This window comes from Trichechus manatus, unplaced genomic scaffold, assembly GCF_000243295.1.
Source record: "Trichechus manatus latirostris isolate Lorelei unplaced genomic scaffold, TriManLat1.0 scaffold00010, whole genome shotgun sequence".
In the NCBI taxonomy this organism is placed as follows: Eukaryota; Metazoa; Chordata; class Mammalia; order Sirenia; family Trichechidae; genus Trichechus; species Trichechus manatus.
Genome location: NW_004443946.1, coordinates 22,566,129 through 22,586,122, shown reverse-complemented (window position 1 = coordinate 22,586,122; position 19,994 = coordinate 22,566,129). Strand labels below are relative to the sequence as shown.

Sequence of the window (19,994 nt, the reverse complement as noted above, 5' to 3'; positions counted from 1 at the left end):
TGGTTAAGTGCTGCGGCTGTTAACCAAAAGGTCAGCAGTTCGAATCCACCAGCCACTCCTTGGAAACCCTATGGGGCAGTTCTGCTCTGTCCTATAGGGTTGCTATGAGTCAGAATCAACTAGACAGCAACGGGTTTGGGTTTTTGGTATCAGGGTTAGAAGGAACACTGATGGTGCAGTGGTTAAAGCACTTGGCTGCTGATCAAAACGTCTGCAATTAGAACCCACCAGCTGTTCCGTGGGAGAAAGATGTGGCAGTCTGTTTTCATAAAGATTTACAGCTTTGGAAACCCTGTGGGGCAGTTCTACTCTGTCCTATAGGGTCACTGTGAGTCAGAATTGACTCAACAGCAATGAGCTTTATCAGGGTTAGTATGAGGGAAGTAGTGGTTCAGTGGTAGAATTCTCACCTTCCATGAGGGAGACCCAGTTCCATTCCCAGCCAATGCAACCCATGTGCAGCCATCACTTGTCTGTCATTGGAGGCTTGTTTGTTGCTATGATGCTGAAGAGGTTTCAGTGGAGCTTCCAGACTAAAATGGGTTAAGAAGAAAGTCTTGGCAATATACTTCTGAAAAATCAGCCAGTGAAAATGCTATGGATCACAGTAGTTTGATCTGCAACCAATCATGGGGCTGACGCAGGACTGGACCCGACTCAACGGCAACTAACAAATGCAGCCTAAAACAAATTTCAGCAAAGAATTACCTGAGAGCCTTATTTTACATAAATCTGTGAATAGTAGTACGGAAGTTAAATTGCATTTCAGGGAGCCCTATGGTCAAATGAATAATCCTTCAGATAAACTAATGATCTTCTGGCCCACCTCCCTCACCCACCCTACCCTACTTTTACATGAATTTCAATAATCTTAGTCTGGGTTTCTGTAAGGTGTGTAGCTCCTTTTCTGAGCTCTGCAAGAAAAAGGTACAGCATCTCCCAAGAGGGTCCCAGACAGATTGTCTAGGAGAGATTGGAAACCTGTCTGATCATGGCAATAAAGTGAGTCTGTTAAAATCTCACCCTACACACCAGCACTGCTTCTCCCATGGTGCTTCTGAGTCAACCCAACTCTGGTTACTGGCCCTGACAATTTCTCTCCCCTGCCTCATGCTAGGTGTGTTGGCCATTAGATGGCTGGACTGGGCTTTGTGAAGCTGGGTTCTGATGGCAGGACTCTTGTCACTGATGAGAAGGAGGCCATTGAGGCCACTGGGATGGAGATGCAAATCCCTAGGATAGCAACTAGATGGGTACCATTTTTAGAGGGGAAAACAGATTATATGGTAAAAGAAAGTCTCACTGTGAGGTCAGCAGAAACAGAGAGAGCTGATCTGAGAAAGGTGCCGAGTCCCTAGAGGTGTAAGAGTCAGGGACGGATTTCCCAATAAGCAAGACAAGCACTTGCCTAGGGCATCAAAAAAACAGGGGCACCAGCTGTCCAAAGCAAAGACTCACAGATGCCAAGCAGACAGGACACGAGGAAAAGTGAGTTCCGCAGTGGAGGGAAACTGGCAGAGCACTAAATGAAATTGATACCATTTTATAAATTTTGTATACGATAATTATAGTTTCCTTTTCATTTCGGACCGATTGGGCACAACCTCACATTCAGTTCTCTCTCTCCGACCATATAAGAACGTGCCAGTGGCACTATGATCAAGTGACGTGTGACGTATCTGGTCCTGTGCAAAGCAAACCAGACCAAAATGTGTCTTCAGATTGAGCATACCCTTGTATTTGTATCAAGCTCTTTGCTTTCACTCTCACCCCTGTTGGGTATTGGCAGTCCAATGAACTGTGAGGACGCAGCATCAAAGGACGAAAAGTGAGTGTGCAAGTTTTTAAGTATTATTTCAAGACAAAAAACACTTGTGGAGATCTGCAAAGGGCCCACCAACAAACATTATAGGACAAATGAATGGAATTATTTCCGACTGCCTTGTAAGTGCTATTTCTTTTGACTCTCTCAGATCTGAAGAACAAAATTACACGTTCCAAGTCCATTTTTTTAGTTACTAATTTTCAAATATAAATTTTTGTGTTAACGTCTACATTTGAATGTAAATTTTATTTTATTTGCTATGGTAGAACCAAATTTAAAAAGTGACATAATTTTATATCCAGGTAAAATGAAACAGCAACAACTAAGTGGAGCGCAAAAACAAAAGCTTGCAGAAGATAAAAAGAAAAGGATTTGTGAATTCCTAAAGACAATTCCAAAATTAACTTCCTTTTTAAAATGTAATGAATCAGAGGAGACTTCTTCCACTGAATGTTCGAGTTTAATGGATGCGAATCAGTGCACTAGTACTGCTACTGCTGAAATTACTAATAGCCATGTGAATATAACAGAATTTGTTACAAATCTGCATCGATTCCTTGCTGTAGTAAAAAAAATAAATTAATTAATAATGGTGTAGAAAGTGAAACTATTTTAGAATCTGAAATTGTTACATCTGCCGACCCCATAAATAGCAGAACTACTACAGATCCTGCTCTGTGGAATAATTTTTCTTCTAATGATGTAAATTATTGGATCGAAAGAGGTCCAAGTGATTGTCAACATCAGAGTGAACCATTAGAAAATTCATGTTGAAAATTTATGGATGATAAACAAACAAGGTTCTGTAGCCAGAATATATTTCTAGGGTGCAAAGCTAATGGTAAAAATTATAAGAGGGAGTGGCTATTGATTTCTCCATCAGTCAGTTCTGTATATTGTTTTGTTTGCAAACTATTCATCCTAAATCATTTAATTCTCAATTTGCTATGGGTGGATTTAGTGATTGGCACAACTCAAATATGATTGATAAACATGAAAACAGTTCAATTCACAGACTGTATGTTGTCATATTTAAATTGAAGACATGGTTTTGGCTTAATTAACTCATGAACTGAAAACACAAATTAATGAAGAGCTTCAGTATTGGAAAGCCATTTTGCAATGTGTTGTTGCTGTCATAACAATCGTTGAATGTGGACTATCTTTTTGAGGAAGAAATGAAGTGTTTGGGTCCCCACAAAATGGAAATTTTGGGGGTTTACTTGAACTTGTTGCTCAGTTTGATCCATTTTAACAGACCACATCTCAAAATATGGTAACACAGGAAGGGGCAACCCATTTCATATGTCTAAAACAATGTGAGAAGAATTAATAAGCTTAATAAGTGATAAAGTTCCATCAACTATTTTCAGTGAAATGAGTATAGCTCAATATTTCTCTTTGTCTGTAGATTCCACTCCTATTCTTTCTCATACAGATCAGCCAAGTATTGTTTTAAGATACGTATCTCCAACACATGGAAAGTCTGTGAAGCAATTTATCACATTTACTAGTTTAAAAAGTCATAGCAGTGAAGAAGTTGCAGATCGAGTACTTCACTATTTACGTGAAGTTTGCAAAATTGATTTTTCTAAGTGCAGAGGCCAGTCCTATGACAATGCTGCCAATATGTCAGGGCATTATAAAGGCATGCAACGGAAAATTTTTCAACGTAATGAAAGTGTCATTTCCATACCATGTGCTTCGCATTCACTTTATCTTGTAGTTCATGTTGTTGCTGTTGTAGTACAACAGCATGAAACACTACTCAGTCCTGCACTGTCTTCACGATCATGGGTATGTTTGAGCCCATCATTGCAGCCACTGTGTCAATTCATCTCGTTGAGGGTCTTCCTCTTTTTCACTGACCGTTTAATTTACCGAGCATGATGTCCTTCTCCAGGAACTGGTCCCTCCTGATAACATGTCCAAAGCACATGAAACGAAGTCTTGCCATCCTTGCTTCTAAGGAGCATTCTGATTGTACTTCTTCCAAGACAGATTTGTTTGCTCTTCTGGCACTCCATGGTATATTCAATATTCTTCACCAGCACCATAATTCAAAGGCATCAATTCTTCCTCAGTGTTCCTTATTCCTTGTCCACCTTTCACATGCATATGAGGCAATTGAAAACACCAGTGTTTGGGTCAGGTTCACCTTAGTCCTCAAAGTGACATCTTTGCTTTTTAACACCTTAAAGAGGTCTTTTGCAGCATATTTGCCCAATGCAATATGTCATTTGATTTCTTGACTGCCACTTCCATGGACGTTGATTGTAGATCCAAGTAAAATGAAGTCCTTGACAACTTCAATATTTTCTCTGTTTATTGTGATGTTGCTTATTGGTCCAGTTGTGAGGATTTTTGTTTTATGTTTATGTTTGTTTACGCTGAGGTGTAATCCATGCTGAAGGCTGTAGTTTCTGATCTTCATCAGTAAGTGCTTCAAGTCCTCTTCACTTTCAGCAAGCAAGGTTGTGTCATCTGCATATTGAAGGTTGTTTATGAGTCTTCCACCAATCCTGATGCCATGTTCTTTTTCATATTGTCCACCTTCTTGGATTATTTGCTCAGCATACGGTGAATAAGTATGATAAAAGGCTATAACCCTGATGCACACCTTTCCTGATTTTAAACCATGCAGTATCCCCTTATTTTGTTTGAACGACTGCCTCTTGGTCTATGTACAGGTTCCACGTGAGCACAATTAAGTGTTCTGGAATTTACATTCTTTGTAATGTTATCCATAATTTGTTATGATCCACACAGTCGAATGCTTTTGCATAGTCAATAAAACGGAAGTAAACATCTTTCTGATAGTGTCTGTTTTCCACCACGATCCGTCTGATATTAGCAATGATTTCCCTCGTTCCACATCATCTTCTGAATTTGGCTTGAATTTCTGGCAGTTCCCTGTCAATGTACTACTGCAACCATTTTTGAATCATTTACAGCAAAATTTTACTTATATTAATTTAATTTGTATTAATTATTTATAATTATTATTTATGTTTATAATTATTTGTTTATATTTAATTATTATTTATAATTAATTTATATTATTTATAAGTAATTAAATTTGTTGTTCGATAATTTCTGCATTCTGTTGGATCACCTTTCCTTGGAATGGGCACAAATATAGATCTCTTCCACTTGGTTGGCCAAGTTGCTGTCTTCCAAATTTCCTGGCATAGATGTGTGGGGCTTCCAGCGTTGCATCCATTTGTTGAAACATCTCTATTGGTATTCCGTCAATACCTGTAGCCTTGTTTTTCACCAGTGCCTTCAGTGAAACTTGGATTTCTTCCTTAAATACCACTGGTTCTTGATCATATGCTACCTCCTGAAATGGTTGAATGTCAATCAATTCTTTTTGGTACAATGACTCTGTGTATTCCTTCCATCTTCTTTTGAAGCTCCCTGTGTTGTTCAATATTTTGCCCATAGAGTCCTTCAGTATTGCAACTCGAGGCTTGAATTTGTTCTTCAATTCTTTTAGCTTGAGAAGATGCCAAGTATGTTCTTCCCTTTTGGTTTTCTAACTCCAGGTCATTGCACATTTCATTATAATTCTTTACTTTGTCTTCTCGACCTGCCCTTTGAAATCTTCTGTTCAGCTCTTTTACTGCAACATTTCTTCCCTTCACTTTAGCTACTCTATGTTCAAAAGCAAGTTTCAGAGTCTCTTCTGACATTCATTTTGATCTTTTCTTTCTATCCTCTCTTTTTAATTACCTTTTGCTTTTTTCATATGCGATGTCCTTGATGTCATTCCACAGCTCATCTTGTCTTTGGTCATTAATGTTCAGTGGGTCAGATCTACTCTTGAGATGTTCTTTAAGTTCAGGTGGGATATACTCAAGCTTGTACTTTGGCTCTTATGGACTTGTTAGACATAGTGCAGTAGATTGTTGTCTGGAAGCAGTTGATTTTTTTTCTACAGTTCAGTTACTCTATACATTTTTTGTTGCCTCTACTCACGATGGCCAGTTTTTAAGACACATTTAGTCAATGATCAAGTATTAAAATGTCTTTCTAATACATGTCGGGAAGCGCATGCTGTAGCAATGAGTGCATTCCTGGCATCGTACACTCAGATCCTAGGTGCCTTAGAAAATATTGCTGAAGACCAGACACAAAAAGGAGAAACCAAAAAAGAAGCTGAAAACATCACCAACAAAATGCAAATACTAGAGTATGTATTTATGTTGGTTATGTGGAATAATATATTGCAGCATTTTCATCAGACAAGTTCTCCAAGATTCAGAAGTAAATTTAAATACATGCACAGATCTCTACCGGTTATAAACAGTGTATTTACATAATTTAAGAGAAGATTTTGAAAAGTTTGAAAGCACAACAAAACAAATACTACCAAATACTGATCATCAAGCAGTTCATCGTCACAGAAGCATTAAAAAGAATCAAGTAAATGACAGATGTGCTCCAGAAGTATCATTGAGTGCCAGAGATCAATTTCATGTAACCACATACTACACCATCATTGACACACTTGAATCTTCCATGAAAGAAGAGTGAAAGTGTATGAAGTTCTTTCAAATAAATTTTCCTTCTTAACCAATGTGGCTATACCTGATGAAGAATGCATGAAGGCATCCAAGAAATTAGTGCAGGCTTATCCCGATGACTTAAACACAAACCTTTATGGAGAAATGCAGTAATTTCATTCTTACATGAGAACTAAGTTTACAGATTCAGGAGAAACAAATTTTACTCATATAGGCATGTATGATTCCATTATAGAAGATAAAATACAATGTGTATTTCCCAATGTTGAAATTGCTTTATGCATATTCCTAACTTTAATGATCACAAACTGCACAACAGAATGCTCATTTTCATCCCTAAAGAGACTCAGCGTACAATGATTCAAGAAAGACTCAATTCATTATCCTTATTACTTATTATGTATGGAAGTATATATTGTTCGTCAGCTTAATTGTGATGAAATCATTGAAAAATTTGTAAGAGCAAAGAATAGAAAGAAATGTTTTTAATTATAACATGTTAGAGATGAAAGATCTATCTAAAAATAAAATATAGTAATTTGTTGTAATATTTGTTTTCTGATCATTAAATTTGCTTTTATGACATCTTTTCATTTGTTCATTTATAATTAGAGCATTTATTATGAAACAAGCATCAAAATTGTTAAGTATGAGCCGTTTAAAGCAAAATTGGTGAAAGTCAGTTTTTTGTTGTGGGAGTTCAGTAGAATTTTACACTGATAGTTGAAACAACTAAGTTCATTGACTCATTTTCTTTGTTGTAGAATATATGGAATATTCTTTTTGGTAGAAAATACGATATATAGTAAAAATCTTAGCACCCTGCATCCACTAAAGTTTTTATAATCCAGTTCATCTCATTCTGCTAAAATGGTATACGCCACTTTTGCATTCAATCACTAATATCTAGTCACACTTAAAAAGAAGTTACATCATGGGTAACTAAGACACACACACAAACATATACACATGTGTGTATATACATATAACTCACATATCCCATTCAAATACGTGCGTAAACAGAGGAGAGGGCACGACAGATTATCAGTGTTTAGGGCCCTCACATGCTTTAATCTGGCCCTGGTAAGAGAAGGGTATCATGGACCCTTTGTCTCTAGAACAGTAATATTCTTAAATGATAGCATTTAATTTCTCGTTGTTCTTGTGTGCCGTTGAGTTGATTCTGACCCATAGTGACCCCATGCAACTCAGTAGAACTGCTCCATAGGGTTTTCTTGGCTGTAATCTTTATGGAAGAAGATTGTCAGGTCTTCCTCCTGTCGAGTCGCTGGGTGAGTTCAAACAGCTAACCTTTCAGTTACCCCCCTAGTACTTAATGTTGCACCACCAGGGCAGTATACATTAATTGATTTATGATATGCAGTGAAACTAGGGAGTATTTTTAACTTCTGGTGGTATATATCAATTGATTTGTGGTATGCATTGAAACTAGAAAGTATTTCCTTGGGGTCTCATCCAAAGCCTCATCACTCTTCCCACTAAGTGTCGGGAGAGCTTGTTTGATTGATGAGTATGAGGGGTTAGAAAAGGGGCCCTAAGATGTCAACACAACAGATGTTGAAGAGGCCTACAATTTGAAACAAACGCCACATGTATTATCTACTACTTTCAGGGTCCTGCCTGTGCTACCACTCATTGGAACTGACAGCTCTGGAACCATGGGGTTCAAAGCTCCAAACCATCATTTATTACAGTTACTTAATCTGTTAGAGCTAGAGCACAGGGGTTAAGACCTGTGATTTGGAGACAAATTGCTAGGATTTGAGTCCTGAATATTCCATTTTTTAGCTTTGTGATACTGGGTAATCTATTTAACCTCTCTATGCCTCTGTTTCTCTTTTGGGAGATACTAGTATTGACCACATAGCTTTTCAGTAAGGTCTAAATGAGATTATACGTGTTGAATACATTTTGAACAGTGTCTGTGTACATGGTAAGGTCTTGATAAATGTTAGTTTAAATGAACCAACTAACCAATCAACAGACAAAACCACTTATCCAGGGATGATGGTACATGAGAGAATGCATGTAAAACACGTAATAGCACCATGCGTGATGCAGAGTAAGTGCTCAGTAAGTGTTGGTTGTTACTATCAGTATCGTTATTATCATCCTCTTTCTCCTCCATTCTAGTTGCTGGCAAGTTGATTCTGACTTGTGTTAACCCTATGTGTGTCTGCAGGGTTTTCAATGGCTGATTTTTTGGAAGTAGATCACCAGATCTTTCTTCTGAGGTGCCTCTAGGTGGGGTCAAACCTCCGAACTTTCACTTAGCAGCCAAGTGTATTATCCAAGCTGTTTAATGCAGCAAAATTTCAACAGAAGCATTCACTTAACTGAACCCCTAGGTGTGTTTGGTTAGATGCTATAGAGCATACAGAGAAGTGTGAATTTGGCCTACCCCTTTAGTAGCTTGTAGTCTAATTAGGGAGATGTAAGCAGATGGAAAGGAAATGGACAACATGTAAAACAGTCAGTGGTAAGTGCCAAGTGAGCACTGCAGATAAAGGGTTCGAAGAGAAGATCTTACTGATGCTATAGGAGACCAAGGGAGAAGGATGGGTCTTAAGCTAGGCTTTGAAGAAAAGAAGTCGCTAAGAATTAGTAGTTAATGTACACCTACTAGATATACACACCACCCATTTGTCAGTTTGTTGTAATGTGGTGACTTGAATGTTGCTATGATGTTGGACGCTATGCCAAAGATACTTCAAATACCAGCAGGGTCACCCATGATGGACAGGTTTCAGCAGAGCTTCTAGACTAAGACAGACTAGGAAGAAAGGCCAGGCAATCTGTTTCTGAAAATTAGCCAATGAAAACCCTATGGATCACAACAGAATATTTTTTTATGTAGTGCTCCCTAGGTTGGAAGGCACTCAAAATACACGGTGGCTGCAACAATGGAGTCAAGCATACCTGTGGTCATGTAGATGGTGCAGGACCGGGCAACCTTTCTTTCTACTGTACGTGGGGTCACCATGAGTCAGAGCCAACTCAAAAGCAACTAACAACAACTAGATGTGCATTACCTGTCAGGCCCTACGCATGAGCGTTTTCATCCAGTCCTCATGACACCTCGTCAATAGATGCTATTCCCATTTTATAGAGGAGGAGAGTGAGGCCCAGAAACATTAAATAATTTACCCAGGATCCCAGTTGTGAGGTGGAGCCAGGACATAGATCCACTGCTGCTCCTAATCCATGCTCTAAATCCCCCATAACATCTGCCTGTGAACACATCTGGAGTTCAGTACATAGGAATGAATGGGGGAAGCAGTGTTCTGTGGGAGTTAAGGGAACTGATACCTACCTACTGCTGTGAGGCTTTTGGCAAGGTATTTTACCTCCTTAACCCTCAGTTTCTTCATCTATTCAGTGAGGATTGTATATACACACTTTATAGGGCCGTTGTAAGTTTGCAGTGGTACAGTGTATATGTAATTAATTCATTAGGCAGTCTGATCTCAGAAGGTATGATATGAAGAGGTTTTATTTTTCTCCATTCACAGTCTCCAAAGTCTTATTTTGAATTGCCCACCTTCTCTGGGTAGCTGATACCTTAACAGTACCTTGGGCAGAATCCACAATATCCTGGCAACTTCTGGTTATTAAAATTATTTCATCCATCTAGTTTAAAGCACCAATCTGAAATCCAATCTGAAACTCTCTCCTTCAGTGTTAGCCAGGCTCATGACTCAAGGGACTTCCAGCGTGATCTACTGCTTTATTTCTCCTCCCCTGCACCCAGTCCTTGGAACAGCACTGGGGATGCATGGTCTGCCTCTGGAACATGTCCACCTGGCCCCTTCTAGGCTCTAACTCCTCTGGCATTTTGGATCAGGGAGAAGGAGTAAGAGAAATGTCTGGGTAGTCACTCATTCTGGCTTCCACCCTCTATTGACATGTTGGTTATTTGGGGATGGTATTCAGCTTTACCTAAAGTCTGCTGCAAAAGACTCTTTAAAATGTTGAAAAGTAAAGATGTCACCTTGAAGACTAAGGTGTGCCTGACCCAAGCCATGGTGTTTTCAATCGCCTCATATGCATGCGGAAGCTGGATGGTGAATAAGGAAGACTGAAGAAGAATTGACACCTTTGAATTGTGGTGTTGGTGAAGAATACTGAATATACCATGGACTGCAAAAAGAAAGAAAAAAACTGTCTTGGAGGAAGTACAACCAGAACACTCCTTAGAAGCAAAGGTATTGAGACTATGTCTCACATACTTTGGACATGTTACCAAGAGAGACCAGTCCCTGGAGAAGGGCATCATGCTTAGTAAAGTAGAGGGTCAGTGAAAAAGAGGAAGATCCTCAATGAGGTGGATTGACACGGTGGCTGCAACAGTGAGCTCAAGCGTAACAATGATTGTGAGGATGACGCAGGACCAGGCAGCATGTTGTTCCATTGTACACAGGATAGCTATGAGTTGACACCTAACAACAACAAACAAAGTCCTTGGGTAGTGCAAACAGTTTGTGTTTGATTACTAACCTGAAGGTTCGCAGTTTGAACCCACCCAGCGGCATCATGGAAGAAAGGCCTGAAGGTCTGCTTCCATAAAGATTACAGCCAAGAAAACCCTATGGAGCAGTTCTACTCTGTAACACATGGAGTCGCCATGAGTCAGACTCGGCAACAGGTTTGGTTCAGCTTCACCACAGCCCCTCAGTCACTGTGGACCTTCTCAGAGAGGGACAACCATACTTCTTTTAGGCCGAGCCATTCTTCCAACCCTCTCCCATGGGTCATCACCTTGCTGGATCCAGCGGCAACCTGGGCAATCTCTTGGCTCCTGTCCACCCTCTCACCTTTATGTTCTGCTTTGTGGAGCCATAGGAACTTCTGGCTTCCTATTTCATACCTTTGTGATTCAGAGATAACGGGGGTAATGGGAAGGTCTTCATCCCTTCTCTGCAGACTTGTTATGGTACTGTTCCTCCACATTTGGCTGGCTTGACCACTCCAGCAAATCTTCTGCTGGGCAAGAAGCAGCAGGCACAAATCCCCATGTTCCCATATGTCCCCCAATGCTTGAGATCATACACCAGCTCTCTTAAGAACTTTCTCAACACTCTGCTCTCTTCAGTTTGAGGATAGCACCAAAGAGGGCATGCCAATTCCTAGCTGGGAGTGAGTTGCCCGTGTCCCCTTCTTGTAGGCACCACTAATGTTTCTGAATAATTTTCCTGGAACCCCCTACTTGACTTGGCAGGAGTGAGAGGAAGCATTCCTCTCTACTCCCTCATGAAAGGAAAGGAAGAAGCCAGAGAGCCCCCAACTAGTCAACCACTTAGGCAACCCTCCCCTGCTTCGCAGTGCTGTTTTATAGTCTGGGAAGAGGGTAGCTGGAGTGATGGTTGGGGGTGGCAGAGCCAGTTCCGCTGCCTTTTATAAGTCCTGAGGGAGGTGTCTGGCCTCAACTGTTGGCTGCTGTTTTGAGTCTGGGAAGACGTAAGGCCTCCTTGCCTCAGCTCTGCACTCCAATTGCCAGTGTTGGTATGGCAGGAAAAGTTCCATTCAACATCCTGTGGAATATGCTTAGCACAGTGCCTGGCACTTGGTAGGTTTTTCTAAGGGGTAGCCAGTAGGAGACCTACTATATTACTTTCCTCTTTACCTAACCTCTGAGGTGGCTAAGACCATTTGTCCCCACATAACAATATAAACAGAGTCCTGAGACTGTGAGACTCTGCCCCATGTCCTTACTCTACCCAGAGTCTGGAAGGCAAAGCCTGGATGCAATCATTACACAAATGTTTATTGAAGCCTGCTCTATGCAAAGACTCTCCTAGGCCATGGAGACTATCTTTTCTCAACTCAGATCACGGCAGGTGATTAGATAACTTCAAGTTCATGGACAAGGAAAGAAAGGTTGTTTTAAGTGCAGCTGCAAGTCATCACCCCCCTGGAGCTTACAGTCATGCAGTGATGGGAGAGGTTTGAACCAGGCTTCCATCTGCTTGATGCAGGTGAGTGGTGCAGTAGGGAGAGCTCAGAGCAGGACGAAACCACTGGTTCAAAGAAGGAGCCATCAGATCTAACTTCTTTGAGTGCCTGGCTGGATATGTGTATGATCATTCATTCATTCTTTTAGTCAGCGAAGATGTCTTGCATCCCTACTATGCGCCAGTACTATTCTAGGAACTGAAGATGCAACGGTGAACCAAAACCAAACCAAACCAGTTGCTGTGGAGTCAACTGTGACTCATGGTGCCTCTATGTGTTTCAGAGTAGAACTCCAAAGGGTTTTCAATGGCTGTGATCTTTCAGACGTAGCTCTCCATGCCCTTCTTCCAAGGCGCCTCTGGATGGACTTGAATTGCCAGCCTTTGGATTAGTAGCCCAATGTTTAACCATTTGCATCATCCGGAGATTCCTGCAGCAGTGAACAAAGCAGATAAAATTCCTGCCCCAGCGAGCTTACATTCTCGTGATTGGAAGTCACTTTCTCAGTGGCTGCGGTCTTTTTTATGAGACACCACAGGCTGTTCTCCTCCAGTCCTGGGCCTGATCACTCCACAGAGTCACACAGGCCATCAAGATACTGCCAGTTGTCCATTCCCTCAAGGTCAGGAGCTGTGGCTGCCGGCAGCGAAAGCAAGACCTCTGCCTCCTGAAAGCAAGGTCTCAGGGAACAACTGCCATCCATTTCCCCTCCTTGAGTAGTGACAGGAAGGGTGTGTGGAGGGGACTGAGAGGAGTGATGGATTGGGGCACTGGGAGTGAATCATTGCCCAATACAGAGAATGAGGAGACCTGCTTGAAGGACAGGCCAGGTTCAGTCATCCATCGTCTCCCCTTGAAAGTGAGCTGAAGATCCCATTTTCCCAGAGAGTCAAATGAACAAGGTGCTGGGAGATTTCCAAATTGGCAAAAAAAAAAAGTCATCACCGGCTCTCAAATTAGACAGACTGGTGGGTTGTGTTTTGGAGCGGATCGTTGTATTTGGCATCTAACCTGAAAAGCGAGTGAGGCATGGAGTTCATATTGAAAATTCATCCACCTCCAGCTGGTGGTACAAATAAGCATCTTTGTGTTTTCAAAGCCAGAAATCACAGCTATGCCTCAATACCATCTACCTCAATAACTACAAAGCTGAAGTTTTGTAAATTATAAGTTAGGAAATTCGTACTTATTTTGCAAATTGGTTTACCTCAGGATTCCTTTTAAGTGGCCAGCTCCCCCAGTACTTTTAAAATATGACTTGATTTATAAAATCTTGATATGTAAACAAATTTTCATGATATTCTCAGCATGAACTGGTAGAAAAGCATGAGGTTTAAGTCTTATGGACCTGGTTTCAAATTCTAACTCTGACTCTAACAAGCTGTGCTATTATTTACATTAATTAGCCCTTTGTGCTTCATCTTTTCAATGGGAGTTACGAAGCTTGCACGTAGTAAACTGAACCAGTTGCTGTTGAGTTGATTCAGATTTGTGGTGACTCCATGTGTGTCAGAGTAGAACTATGCTCCACAGGGCTTTTGATGGCTGATTTTTCTGAAGTAGGTCACCAGACCTTTCTTCCAAGACATCTCTGGGTAGACTTGAACCTCCAAACTTTTGGTTAGCAGCCAAGCATTTAACTATTTACACCACCCAGGGACCCCTTCCACATAGTAGATGCTCTAAAACTGTTAGCTTTTTTCCTTCAATAAAGGGCTCTGGTCCAGGATATGCCTTAAATGTAGCATTCATTCATTCACGCATTCAAAACATATTTATTGAGTACTTTCTGTGTACTAAGTACTATGTGAAGTACCAAGGATGCATTGGTGAACGAATCAGGACAGTGACCATGAGCTAGGCTTAGAACAACAATCCCATTTTGTGGTCTGTGCTTTTGTGCAGATTATATTCTAATGGAAGAGTAAAGTAAACAACTAATAATTAAATGATTTTAGATTCAGATGGTTTTGAGGAACTAAACAGGGTGCTTTGAACCTTTGTAGGCAGAATGGTCTGGAAAGGCCTCTCAAAGGTGGTGACATTTAAAGCAAAACCAAAAGGATAAGAGGATGCCAATTACATGAGAAGATGGAAGAACAATGTCCTATGGGAAAAACAAAGCCCCAAAGGGGATATGAGCTTGTTGTGTTCTAGAACCTGAAGAAAAAGTCAATGTGGCTGGAGTAAGGGTGAAAGAGCATAAAAAGAATTCAGTGATCTGGACAGGAACCTCTTGCTGCAGGCTCTTAGAAGCCATGGTAAGAAGTTTGAAGTTTATTCTAACTGCAAGTCCCAAACGATCTTAAGCATGATGTGATTTATGTTTTAAAGGCTCACACTGGCTGCTGTGTGAGGATGGACTTAGGATGATGAGGATGGATGTTGGTGACTAGTAAATGACTAGCAGTGGGCTGGCCCAGGTAAGAGACGAAGGCACGGACTAAAGTGGCAGCAAAGGAGATGAGAGAAGTTGATGTGGTTTAGATAGATTTTATAGGAAGAAAGACAGGACACACAAAGGAAGGACTCAGGGATGGTGTCTAGGTTTTTTACTTTAATATGAGAGGATGATTGTGCCATTTACCTTGTTGGGACAAACTTGAAGAGGACCAGGTTTAGGGCTGGGAGTACTATGGGTAGGGAATCAAGGAATGGGAAAAATGCAGGGGTGAAAACCAGAAAGACCACCCTCACCAAGTCACCACCATCTTGCTTTTGTCTGAAGTATCGTAAGTTAAAAATATACATATATGTATATAAACATATATATATATACACTTTCTTTTGTGAAAAGCTTAATCATCTGTTAAAAAATGCAAATATCTCTGGGAGGGGAAACAGTCAGACCCACGGGCATGTGAACACCTTTCCCCAAAGCAGCTATTGACGGGGAGACGAGACAAGGCAGCAAAGAAGACCCCAGAGAGAACACACTCAGGAAAGAAGGAGCAATAAAGGTCCGAGGTAGTTTTCTGACTTCACAATTTTCCCTTAGACTGGCTGTGGGTGTATGTGCTTAATTTTATTTCATTTCCATGCTGGAGCAGGACCCAGCCCAAAAGCAAATAGCCAAAAAATAACCAGCATAATGGGATTAGAAAGTAGCAAGTTCCTCTTTATAGGGATCAGAGGAAAGTAAGACCGAGAACTAGAGAGAATGCGAGAGAAGCACATAAAACTGATAGTCAGGGCTTGGAGTAAAATGTGGGCTAAAAGCTGAGCTTTTTAAGAGGAAAAAGCTCCCTGAACCTGACGCACCATCACCATGGTTTCCCTCGACATCTTTTTTTAAATTTTATTGTGGTAAAATACATGCAACAAAAAATTTGCCATTTTAACCATTTTTAAGCATACAATTCAGTGACATTATTTACATTTCACCATGTTGTGCAACCATCACCACTATCTATTTCCAAAAGTTTTTCATCATCCCAAGCAGAAACTCAGTACCACTTAAGCAATAACTCCCCATTTCCTCCCAGTAGCTGCCCCTGGTAACCACTAATAAACTTAGTGTCTATGTATTTGCCTATTCTAGATATTTCATATGAGGGATAATACAATATTTGTCCTTTTGTGTCTGACTTATTTCCCTTTGTAGAATGTTTTCAAGATTTATCCATGTCACAGCGTGTATCATAATTTCATTTCTCTTTATGACTGAATAATATTCCATTGTATGTATATTATATATACCACATTTTGCTTATCTGTTTATCTCTTGATGGACACTTGGGTTCATTCCACCTTCTGGCTATTGAGAATAATGTTGCAGTGAGCACTGGTGTACAAGTTTGTAACTGCCTGAGCTGGAATAGGACCGGATCAGGTCCAGGTCCCACTCGGACAACCTGTCTAAACGGAGGAGCCAACACGGCTATTAAGGCAAGGTGAAAACGTTTATTTAGTTGGCCAAGTAAAGGAGTTCACCGTGACCTGCGTGTCAAGATGGCTCCCTGAAATTGGGTGGCGGTCAGCTTTTATGGAGCTGTTAGTTAGCAGAATCAGGAGGTTATACATATTCATGATTCCTTGCTGATTATTCATTGTGGGGCAGGGCTAGAATCAGCAGGAAGTGACTGACAGACCCTTCCTTCTGAAATGGACTTGGCTATTGTCCTATGACGTAAGTCCCGTGACTTTTCGTTCCTTGACTTGAGTCTTTTGGTTCCTTGGCATGAGTTTTCTCATCTATCTGCACATGCCTGGTGGTCTGGCGTCGGTTCTCCTGGGACTTGTTTGTGACCCTTATCTGCAGAATTTCCTGAAGTTAAAACAATGTGAAGAGTAAAGAAATAGTCAATCCTAGTCAAACAGTCCTGATCTGAAGCCCCAGGAAGCCCTGATATAGCCTGCAGTAAAGAAATAGTCAATCTTAGTAAAATGGTCCTGATCTGAAGCCCCTATATATCCTGTCCCTATTGTGTGGGCAGGAATGCAGCTTAGCAACCGCCGTAAGTTGATTTGATCATGTCTGATACCCTATCTTTGGTGATAGCATGAAGTAAAGTGGTAGCAGTGAAGATGAGAAAAGTGTCAATAGCTCTTCAAAGTCCCAGAATTTTTCTTCTACCAGAACTGAGTTTTCATCACAGCATCGCCATCAACTTATATCTCCATTGTCACCGCCCCCCTTCTTTTGTTTGCTTGAATTCCTGTCATATCAGCTTAATTTGGGCATGATAACCATCAAGGATGGCATTTGGCTTTGGTACTTGTATGGTGTGACCCTACTGGTCACTTCCCACCATCTTGATGTGCTATTGCCCCATCCTGGGTTCTCCCTCCTGTACATGAACTTTACCAAAAGACATGCCTAGTGTCAGCTCCCCTCCAGCCTCAGTGCACCTTGTTCTGAGTAGAATATCACACCCAAGAGTGTATTAGGGCATTTGTCTGTGACAGAAGGGGTCTTCAGCTCTCTTATAGCTTCTTCAAACTGGCTCGGTGAAGGAAGGAGTGGCCGCAGTGGTCTACCATTTTGGACAGACCACCTTTGAGTCTGGCTGGCATTAGGACCAATTTCCCAGTCTGCTTAGTGGAGGTTATTCTGCCTTTGCTGGGAGCATCAGAGAGCTTTAAGGAACATTTGCATCCTATTTATTGTTTCTCTTCTTTTTTCCTCCAAGTCCTCATTATTTGGCTTAAACAAATGGTAAAGGCCATTCTATTAATGGTTCTAAGCCAACCCGCCTTTCGTCTCATTGCTACACTAGGGGGAAAGGAAGCTCCCCTTTCCTGTGTGTAACTTCCAGAGACATAGTTTTAGTTTGAGAGATTGGAGGAGCGGGCTATAATTGGAGGAAGCAAAGGTTTTCTAACTAAAGTTTTCTTGGCTTTTACTGAGTGTCAAACCTGGCAGTAAATTAGAATTGGAAGACAGCAGTCCGTGATAAGCAGAGAGGCCGGAGGTGTTGCCAGGGGCAGGCAGCAGAGAGATGTGAATTGCTGGCTGCCCCTCATAGGGATAAAAGCTCTTACTCTGTCCACGTTGTGAATCCCCAGATGCCTGATGGTGGGCCTTGGTTACCTGAGCTCCTGCATCCACTGTCTCACCTTGCCTCCCTTGGGACTGACAAACAACAAACGTTTGCTCACAAAGCAAAGAGCTGGATCTAGCCAGTTAATCTAGATACCCCTCTTTGAACACCAGGTTGCCAGGGTCCTTGCCTCAAAGGGCTGCTTTGAGATGCAACTGGAGAACAGGACAAAGGCCTTCCTGTCTCCTCCATGTTTGCCTTCTGAGCTACTTAAAGCAGCAAGAGAAAGCAGCTGTGCCTGCTTGCGTGCCTGCACTGCCCACACACAATAATGTTCCTGTAGCTGGTAGTTGGAACACCTCAGTTCTCACCCCCAGCTTGGCCTCACGTCTCCTGTGTGCTTGGCAGATTGATCTCTTCATTTGCAAAATGAGTAAGCTGTTCTATAACTTTCTTTTGCCACTAACAAACTAGGATTCTCAGTAATAAACTCTATTATATAGTGCATGGGGTGGGCCCCCAAATATTACAGTGAAGCCTGCAGCATTTCCCGACTTTGCTGCATTCTCTGACGGAGTTTTCATTTCTTAGTTTGCTTTCATCTCCCATTCCAATCCAGCAAGAAGTGATCACCAACAGGGGAACTCACCAAAACAGGACAAGCCACTTATTTCATTTTTAATTCATTTCAGCAAAACAGATGCCATGGAAAGAGCCAAGGGATCCGAGTTCTGCATTAACTACATGTGCTGGCATTGTTATTAGCTGCCATCAGGTCAGCCCCCGATTCATGACGACCTCATATACAATGGGATCAGATTGTTGTGATCCACAGTTGGCTGATTTGTTGGAAGTAGATCTCCAGGCCTTTCTTCCTAGTCTATCTTAGTCTGGAAGTTCCGCTGAAATCTGCTCAGCATCATAGCAACATGCAAACCTCCACTGACAGACGGATGGTAACTATGCTGAGGTGCATTGGCTGGGAATTTAACTCAAGTCTTCTGCATGGAAAGTTAGAATTCTACCTGAACCACCTCTCCCGTTGCCATCAAGTCAATTCCGACTCATAACAACCCTTTAGGACAAGGTAGAACTGCCCCATAGGTTTTCCAAGGCTGCAGTCTTTGTGGAGGCAGACTGCCACATCTTTCTCCCATGAAATGGCTGGTGAGTTGGAACCACTGATTTTTCAATTAGCAGCCGAGTGCTTAACCACAACACTACCAGGACTCCTGAATCACCACTACACCCCTGTAATAATAATAATAATAGATAACCTTTATATTCAGTGGTTACTATGTGCCAGGTACTGTTATAAGTATATTATATATATTAACGTGTTTAATCCTTAGAACAACCCAATAAGTAAGGTCCTTTTACTCCCCTGTTTTACAGATGAGGAAACTGAGGCACAGAGACATTATATTAATGGGTCCAAAGAAACATAACCAGTAAGTGGCATGCATAGATAGTCAAATATTTAGATAACATAAAGTGCTGATGAGATCAGTTCTGCAGGCTGGGTTCTCATTCAGAAACACTTGCACCTTGACAGGGCAGGAAGGGAAGGTGCAGAGTAGAACTGATATTTTTTTGAGTACCTATTAGGTGTCAGGAACTACCTTACATGTTTTTTGAAGATTGCCTTATTTAATTGTCAAAACAACCTGACAAAATAGCTATTTTTGTTTTACAGATGGAGAAAATGAGGCTAGGTAACCTGTCCAAGATTGCATAGTAAGTGGCAACGCAGGCCTGTCTGATTACATTGACATTGTTCCACACAGTCAGGTCTCAAGGCAAAGAAGGCTAATGCCTGGAAGCAGGACAGGGAACGCACTACCTAGTACCAGGAAACACAATTCCAAGTACAAGCCCTAGAGATGGTGGTTCTATAGGTCAGGATAGGCTAGATTATATTGCAGTAACAAATAAACCCTGAAATCTCACTGGCTTAATGCCGTAAAGGTTTATTTCTTGTTCACAAGAGCCCAATATAGGTTACATTCTCCTCCTTCATCTTATGGTTGTACCATCTGGAACTTGTGGTCTCCAAGAACTTATGGTCTCCAAGATCACCACAGAGGAGTAGAGAGAGAGAGAGAGAGGAGCCACACAGACTCTTAACTGTCTTGACCTTGAAATAACACGTCTCACTTCGTTTATAGTCCATTGGCCAAAACT

The 19,994-nt window shown here is 41.3% G+C and overlaps 1 protein-coding gene across 4 annotated transcripts in view; it reads left to right on the top strand.

Moving 5' to 3' along the window:
* Positions 1-19,994, top strand: part of SLC8A3 (solute carrier family 8 member A3) — a 206,118-nt gene that overhangs the window by 73,928 nt on the left and 112,196 nt on the right. The window lies entirely within an intron of this gene.